Genomic DNA, 11,039 nt, shown 5'->3' with positions numbered 1-11,039 from the left:
ATTTTATTCCTTATTAGTTGGTTATTTTCATTATTGTTGTTTTGTTATTTTTCTTGTTACTTTTGGTTCTTGTTTACGTTTGCTTTTTTTTAAAGTGTAGCATGTGTATTTTAGTAATCTACACAATACTATTTGCGACACTGATCCTGTCCGACTTTCTAACTACATGCCTACTCACGCAGGATCACATAAGGAACAGTTGCGCATTGCTTGTATAAGAATACAAGGGAAGGGCTTTTATCATTTTGGTCATCTAGCGAAGCAGCTAGCCCCTGCAGCTTCCTCAAAGATGTGCATTCATGCAAAGGGAAACCACCAACCGCAGAGAAGAGGCAAGAGAGGAGGCATTTGGCAGTGGCTCAGGAGAAGAGGGAGCAGACCACCCTTGCCCTCCATAATCCTGAGCAACACACGTTCCCTAAGGAACAAGATGGATGAGCTTAGGATCAATACCAGAGCATGCTTCGAGTACAGTGAGTCTTCTATGATGTATGACTGCAGACAATACTCTGTGAGGAAGATTATCTGCAATAAAAATGTTGAGCTTTTGTGCCTAAGTCTCAGGCCTTTCTACCTTTCGATAGAATTTGGTAACATTATTATATGCGCTGTTTACATTCCTCCCAGTGGAAATGCAGAGGCTGCCACTTCTCAGGTAGCCGATTGTATACATGAGCAAATCCAGCAGACTTCGGAAGCTCCTGTGTTTATTTTGGGTGATTTTAACACTGTAAACTGGAGATGGCATTGCCTGGGTTTGAACAGTATATCAAATGTGGGACGAGAGGAAACAGAGGTCTAGACAAATGCTACGGTAATATAAAACAAGCCTATACTGCTGAAGAAAGATATAAGATGTGAAAAAGGGGTTTACTGATTTCTTTCTGCAAAAAGACTTCTTGTGACACATGGCATTCCATGCTTAAGCACCTTTCAGTTATGGCAGGGATGGGAGTTAATTGATATGAAATTCCAAGTGTAAGCTCTTGAGACCCCCTAAGGAAAGATAAAACCGACCATTAAAAATGGTCAAGGTCTCGGGAATGTCCAAACACAGGTGGCCCCCCCATTACCATGGTAACAATTTGCATCAGAAGTGGCTGAAATTTGCTATATAAACTGGAAGTTTTGTAATCTATATTCCGAACAATAATTTGGTGTTATTGTTCCTTGCATGCAATAAACTCAGTTGTTTAAACGTCATCTCGGGATCCAGAACTTATTTGTATATTACAACACCGCCAAAGCCAAACCACCTTTGTCTAACTCTAGTCACAATACGGTTCACCTCATCCCCACTTACCGGTCAGCTCTCAAGAGTACAGTGTAACCAAATAATAAACCATATATAACTAAGGATGTGATAGACTGCATCAACCGCAAAAGACCGCTTTTAAAAACCAGGATCAAGTGCAACTGAAATTACTGCAAAAAGAGCTTAAACTAAAACTCAGGAATGGAAGGAATCAACACAAGGAGACAATGGAGAGTGACTTTGAAACAATGAACTCCAGGAGGTTGTGGCAAACAATGAAAACAGTCACAAACTAATTCTTTAAAGAAGAGCTTCCATACAATGCTGCTGCGACCCACTATGCCTTCCTCCAAATCTTTTTCTTTTTCATACCTTCTCTTCCTCCCTGGGCCACTTGCACGCTTCTCTCACTAAACCAGCATTCCGTCTCTTCACAGCGATCTTTTCCAAGACCAGGCTTTCTAACCACCTTCTATTCCTTTACAGATGTCGTCGACATAATATCATCCCTAAAGGATTTCGCCTTAAATTTAATACCTTTTCTTTTGACTCTGATACCACCTAGAGTAACACTCAGAGACTTCTAAAACAATTTTCTTGGAAACTAATGCTCTCTACCATTTTCTCCCTCAAAAAACAGATTATCCTTTCCGACAACAACATCAAAGAGGCTAAGGAATTTCTACGGCTGACAGCTCCACATCATCTTCCCTTCATAACTAACCTCATTAGATCTCTCAACTCTAAACTCTACCAGTTTCTCACTACAGAGAAGGACAAAAAACTCAGTCACCTTCTACAGAAGAAAACCATCAACACCCCAAACACTCTCACCAACCCTAACCTTGTTGTCACCATGACCTTTCCCTTTCACAGGATGAGCGATCCCTCCTCAGCAAAGGGCTCAGTTTTGTACCAGTTCCCAGGAAGCTGGACATCCCCCAGACCAATGTCGACCTTAACCGCTTTTACCGCAGGATCCGTCTCAGAGCACATTTTGCCGACGATTCCTCTTCACAAGCAGCTGATAACAACCCGGTTATTGCTCTTTCTTCTTTTTTTCAGCATGGAATAAACCTATTACTTGTTCCTTTGCAGCCTACGCATGCTGACGCAGCTACCCACCTGAACTACTTCCATACAATGGATGAGCTAGCTAAAGCAAACAAGCTGAAAGACTTTTATCTGAGGTTTGAGACACAGAATATCTTGGTGCATGTGACAGTTTATTAGATACTATTACAGCTGACAATAGTGCTGGTAGGCTTATAATAAGTCCGCAGATGACCACACAATCTTTCAAGCACATATGTGCGAAAAAGGCAACAGGCCCTGATGGCATCACTGCCTCTCTTTTAAAAAAATGCAGAGAGGAATTAACACCAGCATGGTGTCCTGTCTTTCAGAAGTCAGTTGACTCTCACTCTGTTCCAGCGCTGTGGAAAAAAGCAATAATCGTGCCATATACCCAAAAAGCCCTGTCCCTCAGATAACAATGACTTCAGGCCAGTAGCTCTGACGTCTGTTGTGATTAAATGCTTTGAGAGGATTATGGTATTGGTGCTGTGCTCAGAAGTGAGCACTGTACTTGATCCATATCAGTTTGCATATACAGAAGCAGCCATTCAAAGTGCACGGTACAAACACGTACCGCAGGCATTTCCCTATGTCATTACGCGTCATAATGCTTCATACCGCAGTACGTGATTGGCTGGCCAAATGACCGACAGGGGCACTCGTGGTGCGTTGGTTGGTTGTGGAAAGATGTAATCATTTAATGTCTTTACTGTGCACGTTTTAGTATTGAATATTTATATGGAATTTTACCACTGAAGGGAAATTTTAGTAGCTGAGCATAAAAAGAATAGGAGCATAACGCATCTGAAGGTCATAAATGATATTAATTTTGGAACATAAACATATTATGTAAACTGTATGTGGCTGGTCTCAGTACTTTAAAGAAAAAATACACACCAGTATTCCATTTCTCCCTAAACATTTTAAGCATCAAAGTCTTACATGTGGTTATTTCGGAAACATTTTTACGTGCTCCTTGCTCCCTCTGACCATGTTACTGTACTGGACATTTATACAGTATACAGTACTCTGTGAGAAAAGTGATCATTTTAAGCTTTTCTGCGAATACGCTCGATACCGGAGTAAACAAGCATACTTTTAGAATTTGATTAATAGGGAATATAATAAGGAATTGCGTATCTAAAGAAATTAATAACGATATAATTATATTCATGTAATGTAACACAAACAGTAGTATATACTGTACACATACAGTGTCTATTGATATGTGTAGGGCTGTTTCACCACTCATCATGTGACTGTGTGAGTGGCATGATGGTTTAAGTGCCTGACTTATAAACGAGAGCTTGGCTGTTCAAATCCAGCTAGCGCCACGAATTTTCTTTTAACAAACATTTCTTTGAAAAAATAAAATAGCAATATTATGGACAATAAATTGACTTTTTTATATTTCTAAATATCACAACATGTTTGAATCTAAGTCATTTTTTAATAACAACGAATAGTCACCGTCTTTCCCTCTGAATCACTCCAGTAGCAGGAACCTGTATCGCGCGGATCCCTTTAGATCTCCCTTCAGATTTAAAAGGTTCTTAATAATATCTTCGGTGTTGCATCTTCCCAGTTTAGCTGATCTTTTGCTGCCTACACATACTTACATTATACAGCTCCCTGGGTAAACTATCATACTTGACTGAGAAAGCTTTAGAGAACTTAATCTTTTTATTATCAACAAATTGTAAATACGACGTTTACATTGGCATTATTTATTTTTCACTTGAGTGTATGGAGGAGTGTCAGCTGTCAATGAGAGCAGACCCCCCCTCTTAGGCAGGGCAAATGAGTTTTTTTAATTTTTAAAAAAGAAATAAAAAATTAGATATAATGATATTGTAACATTATGGGGTTCACGTGGGCACCCTCGCCACTGCCGTATCAGGTCAGCCCCCCACTGTCGGGGACTCGAACCCAGGCCTCCGACATCACTCAACAGGAACCCAGCTTCTTGAGCCAAAAGGGAATCTCCCCTCAGCCCAGCGGCTGCGGTCCCTGCTAGAACCAGGGAAGGGCAGTGACATCACCGCGCTGGTAAGCCGGCTCTCACAAGCAATGGAGGCTGTATGCATTACAATATAAACATTTACTGTCAAACTTTAAATCAACAATTGATTTAAAGATGATCTGTCAAAGTGCAATGAGATACAATAATTGTTTTATTCCTTGATTTTCTGATCTGCAAGGCCATTTGGCTACAGCAAATGTGAATTCTGTCTGACACTGCCAGATTATGAAAAAATAAAAGTATTTTAATCAAGATGGGGGCAAGGGAGTGTTCTCTACGACACTCTCCCTTACAAAATTAACGTGAAGCAAAACAAAAACTAAAAATAAGATACTTTCTACAGACATTCACAACATAGACATATCATAAAACATTTACATATATTGTTAAATTATTACTTTAAATATATACTTTAAGTTACTGGAACAACCCGTTAATAAAATTGTTGCAATTTTGTTCTTGTTTGGAGGCGGGGATATTCTGACAACAATTGATTTAAAGAAAATCTGTCAAAGTGCATTGAAATACAATTTTGTTGTTGTTATTGTTGTTTTTATCCTGTAAAGCGCTTTTAGAAGCCACCTTTAAAGGCGCTATATAAAATAAAGTTTATTATTTCTATTATTAATTTGCTGGACAGAGAGGTGAACATTATTATGCAGAAGACAAAGAGAGCAATTTACGTTGCATTGTCAGATTGTGAATCTATAAAGACATTTAATTAAACACGCGTTGCGATTTAAATGGAAATCTCTCTCTCTCTCACTGTAATACAGTTTAAAATAATAAAGTCTAAATAGTATCAACTTGAATTCTTATCTCTATTAATGTAACTATCAAGTGGTATTGAATAAATACAGCTTTTTAGTATAGATGACACTTTTCTAAAATGTATTTAAAAAACCCATCAAACCCATGTGTCACTCCCATCTTCTTTAAAACACAATATGCCAGGAAATGTGTTTTACGCATTAGCAAGTTAAAGCAATTCCGTTGTAATAATTGTATCGATAATGGCTGAGCACAATAGATCAGGGCCACGCGAAGGACTGGAGTTCTTGCATTTCACTGTCAATGAAAAAGAAATACAGTTTCAGGATGTGCTCTTAAGATGTGCTTAAGAAAACCAAAAGCATCTACTGTCAGAATTTTATTAGCAGTAACAGTACCAATACGAGTAGCATTTCACCTAGTGGGCAGGTTTAGTCCATCAATATATTCTTTTTTGTGTTTTGGTTTGAAATAATTATTATCTATTGTTGATTAACCCCTATGGTTCAAGAACACATTTGTAAAGGTTGTGTACGTTACAGAAATAGAAATGGAAAAGCCTGCCACATCAATACCATTGAAGTCTAAGCCATCAGTGTCTAGAAAAGAGAGTGTATTTTTAAAAAGGAGCTGAGGAGGAGAATTCAGCATTTAGGGAGATGTCAAAGATTAGTAAGAGAAGGAAGAAGTGATAATGATTTGTGCCATGAACTTAAGTCACTGTGTTTTGGATTGTAACCTCTTTCTTTTCTTAGGAGTATTATGTATAAAAGCAATTCATAAAGTCTGTATTGGATAACTGTCTAAAATTGAGTACAGTGGCTCTCCACTCTAAGAATGTTATTCACTACTGTCAGGAAGGTCCAAAGGGACTACCCGAGGGCAGCAGGAGAGTGGAAAAAGACCCATATGCGTAGCGGTGAGACAGGAAAAAGGCCTGGGCTCGTTAGTGCAAAGAGTTCAGGAGTGCCGTATAGAAACCTATGCCCTCAGGTAGCGGACGTGGGGCGACCTGGTGCTAGGCGGGTCTCAGGACATCCGAACGTCAATGCTGAGCCCTGGCAGAGTGCAAGACCCGGAAATATATAGCCCAAGGGAAAGAGAGAGACCGGAAGGACAGCAGACCAGAAACTAGGGACAGGGCAGAGAAGGAGCCCAGAGGGTGCCCCTCCAGGACGTTCTCACGTGACAACTACCTTATAATGCCTACTAGATATTATCTGTGGAACTATACTAACACGACTTCTATATTCAAACTTATTGTGCATTAATACAGTACCTACCAAAACCTGGCAGTTAAGTCTTCTAGTGAACTAGGTAATTGTAAGACACAGGATGTGAACATTTATTTCTATATCTCCATAGACTACAAAGAAAGCATACACATTTTATCATTCACTGCAGACAGTACATCACTAACAATACTGTTGGAGATAAAGGAATAGTGATATTTTGTCAGTAATAACAACAATAATGTCAAACTTTACTTTGAATATAGCACATTTCAGAATGATAAACTTATAAATATAATGTTGGCATTTGTATACTGAAGTAAAATACAATGTAAGTACATTATTCTATTTTTTAATAGGAAGAACTTTAAACTGCAACAAACAGTTGAGTCTAAAAATGGTTCTGCTGTTTTCAACAGAATATTTCATCAGGGATGTTTGACATTTTATTGTCTTTCCAATCCCAGGAAAACAACGGGTGAGACACAGGAAATGAATAATAACAAAACATGCGAAACAACTTTGTCAATTGTGAATAACCTTTAAAGAAGAAAAAAGTTTCTGTCATACTTTGGACTGTAGTTAAGACAGTCAGATCGTGTACTGGAAACTGTGAGTAGGAAACAAGGGTGGACTCAAGAAAAAAAGAAAAGTACCAGCATCCATTGCTTCTGAGATAAAATATTTTTTCTCCCCTCGTTTTCAACCCAACCTCCCCCTCTGACTGTTATATATTGAGCTTGGTTCATACAGATGGTGCTATTGAGGCTTTACAATAGGGTCACTGGAGGTCAGGGAGATGAGACAAGAACGAAATGATTCACTTATAGCTAAAACAGGCTGCATGTGAGGAGAGTGAAAGTAAACAAAGGCAGCACAGGGGAGGGAGGGTGACACTGTCTGGGGTCACTGTCGGTTGAAGGGATCACAATCCCACTGCTGGCATGCAGTTGTCAGACTTTCTCAAACTGTTTTTGTTTGTGGGCTGCTTCTCTGGAAAAGTCAGATTCTCCTAAATGAAAAATCCCCATCCAAGCAGGTGCGCTCCTCTCTTCCCACTGAAAATGGGTCAGAGGCCTGATACGTCTGGTTGAAAATGAAAACACATGCTTGTGGCCTTTCAGACAAACATCCAGAATGCGGTGCGAGGGTTCTGTTTCTTTTTCTGCTTTCCTCTTCGTTTTCAAGCTGTTTATGTACAAGGTGAAGAAGAGAATTTCAGATTTTTGGCATCTGCATCTAAATTACCCATTCTGTGCTTTGCGTTGCCTTTCCCCAATTCTTGCTTTTAGCTTTTCAGCTTGTTACTCCATTGTCATCTGTTGTTGAAGCTCTGTGAGCTCGGTGACTTTGAGACCACTTGTTATCCTAAGTTATTTGAATCACCACAATTCAAATAGAGAAAAGAGAGCTGACTGACAAGATTTAAGATGTGGCTCCATAAAAAAATGAATTAAAGAATGTGCAATGAAGTTTTTTTGTGCCTGAAAGATTTTCATCATCACCATTTCACTGATTCCCAGTTTTAGGTGCTCTGGGATATGTTCAGACACAACCAAGTTAGTATGTGCGAGAAACCCAAAACTATTCTCTGAAGACATGTTGCAAGTGCACAAAATGTTGTAGCTAAAAATCATTTCTAGCACTCACGAGCCGAGAAGTATAACATGAAATAGGTGAATATTTAGATCTGCATTTGTTCTGAAAGTTAATGCTAATTGGCATTAAATAAAATTTATTCCTTTGCGTTTTTAGAAGCATTTTCAGACACAGTACGGCCTCAGAAAAAAAAAAAACTACTTTTAGCTGTACTTAAAATCAGCACTGTTCAGATTTTGTTCACAGAGGGAATCTTCACAAGAGGAAATGGCTCTGTCTTCGCATGAATGTGAGTGTTTTGCATCAGGGAAGATGAATACGAACCTATTTCCCTTTGAAACTCATCAAAAAAAGATAAACTCACCAGAGCTTGCACAACTAAAACCACTTTTGTGGGCATTTATGTACAAGTTTCCCATTCCATGTCCTGCTAACCCTGGTGTCTGTGTAGTTTTCTTGCAGCAGAGCGCCTGATTATTTAATTTACCCTCAAATTGAACTAATGTAATACTGACACAATTTAGACTGCATTGAGTTCTGGAACTGATAGTTTATTAAAAAAGTAAAACTGTGGCTTGTATGAGAACAGAAAATAATTAAAAAGGTCTAATCAATCAAGGTACAGTATTAGAAAGGAAGAAAACCAGCAACACTCAAGCCCAGGTTTAGAAGCTCTGGTGCTGTCTGGCTGTTCATGTTGCTGAGTGTGTGCCTCCCTGCAGTATTTCATACAATCAGAAGGACACAGTGAGGACAGCAAGATGCCAGGGTAGTGTCTGCAGGGAAGGCATCATACCCTGTTCTGTTGTTTTAAAAACCCCTGCTCCCATTTTCATCATGGGCACAGCCTCTTCACTGTGTGAAAATACAACCTTTATAAGTTTATGCAGGTAAATAATTGCTATTAGGAATGATTTTTTAATCTGTCAATGTTAGATTAAAAAAAACACATTGCCTGACGTTAGAAAGCATCTTGCATTATCTTGCTTGAAAAATAATTTTATTTTGAGAGACTGGATAAGTAATGCAAGTGTTTTTTAACTTCCTGAAAAACAAGCCAAGCTATGAGTCATCTTTACAAGACATGTGAAGAGAAGAAATCATGTTTTTGGATGTTGATGTAATGTGATTGAAAGATAGTAAGTGAAGTAAAAAATATGTCTTTTTCACATTCTCTGAAGAGCCTTGTTTTGTCAAAGAAGCAGAGATCATCTCACTTTCAAAAGACTGCAAAGATACTAGCAAAGTTTAATTGCACTATGAACCGCATAAAGAAATGTAAAATAGTCCTCTTTAGGTGTGAGGGCAGGAGTGGATGGCAGCAGGAATAAACAGCAAATCACAGGAAAACAAAGGGCAGGGCAGGTGAGAAGAGTATCTGAACAGTGAGTGATCAGAAAATCAAGGAAGGAAACAATTATTACGCCTGACTTTTCAACGGAATTGCTTTAACTTGCTAATGTGTCAAACACATTTCCTGGCGTATTGTGTTTTAAAGAAGATGGGAATGTCTTAGGTATTAGCTCATCAGTATAGTACACGCTTATGTGTACCATACTGTATATTGGTACAGACAACAAGCTGCACTACTGTATAGCTTTGGTAAGGAGACGGACTATGGCCAAAATCCCGAAGACTCTCTCACACCAAATAATGAAGATGAAAAGAAACGGGAAGTCAACATGAGACATTGTACAGCGTTTGGCTTCCATGCAAATGGCACAGTGAGACGACATTATAAAGGGGAGAGGAGGCAAAGAGAATCTAAACCAAGGATGATTCAAAGGTAAATAACTTTCTAAAAATACTTTATTACATGTAAATACTACTACACACATTATTTTTATAACTAACTGTTGATCTCTTTTTTTTCCAAGTCCTATTGTGCGAGCCATCGACAGACTGATGGATGAAAATGATGAGCTATCGGTGATGCAAGTTCAAAGACGGCTCGGTGCGAGCGTGAGTCCAACATCGATAAGAAGAGTGCGCAGAAGGCTTGGATGGAGATATAAAAAAACCAACACATGCCCCATGATAAGGGTAAAAATCAAAGAGGAAAGGCTCAAACAAGGGCTTCAATGGATTGAACAGGGAGAGGCATTTCATGATGTACTTTTCACTGATGAAACAACAATGGCTCTGGAACAGTTTTCAACCATGTCATTTTGTAAAAAAAGGGGAGATATGTGAACAAGCCAAAGCCCAAACATCCACTGAAGGGTCACGTCTGGGGGGGTTTATTCACAAGAATAGTTTGGCAGCAATGCTTATTAATAATACAGGAATTAAGTTTGCTGTCCCTCCTGCCAGTCTCTCTCTCCCTCATCTCTGTGGTGCTGGACACAGAGAGGCCATTCCATGTGGTACAGATTCAAGGTGATTTTCTGTCTGATAGAGTTTTCTGATAAGGAACAACTCCCAGGGCAAAGATTTTCCAGCTACCTTAATGAATGGTCATCTCTGGCGCCTTTCTGTCTGGGAGATTCCAAGGGAGAGTCTCATCCCAAGTTGTTTACAACCCTAAGGTCAGTGAGACCTCCACCTTGATCAGCCAATCAGGAACTAGTAGGGAGGGGTAACCCAACGTGGGTCTCAAATGACCGCGAAAATTTTAACTAATGAACAATCGTACTTCCTCCAGATAAAAGAGGCAGCACAGGGCCTAGAGGGTGCCCCTCCAGGACGTTCTCAGACTCAGCTCGGACAATCACATGATAGCCAGTGTGTCTGAGTGACAGGACTTTGTTCTAATAGTCAAGACCGGAGGTCACCTGCGCTTAACCAAAGGATCCACCCGAGATTAGCCCAGCAACAAGCCTCGTGAACCGCCAGTAACCCACCAGAGTGCTCGCCTGATCAATGAGTGAACTGCGGTCAGAACTGTCAACAGCTGAATCTTGGTATTCAGGGCTAGCACTACATTGGGAACTAACCGGTCTTCTTCCCATCTAAAGAGTGTGACTTGCTCAGACCCGCAGTCACTTTTCATATGCACAAACTCTGATAGTTCAGCTAGGACTAACTAGCCAGGTCCTCAGAGATGCACTGCTTGCGCCTCCTTCTCCCACACACTGAGCCA

This window comes from Atractosteus spatula, chromosome 7 (assembly GCF_055471065.1).
Source record: "Atractosteus spatula isolate fAtrSpa1 chromosome 7, fAtrSpa1.hap1, whole genome shotgun sequence".
Taxonomy (NCBI): domain Eukaryota; kingdom Metazoa; phylum Chordata; class Actinopteri; order Semionotiformes; family Lepisosteidae; genus Atractosteus; species Atractosteus spatula.
Note: the sequence above shows the minus strand (reverse complement) of the source record.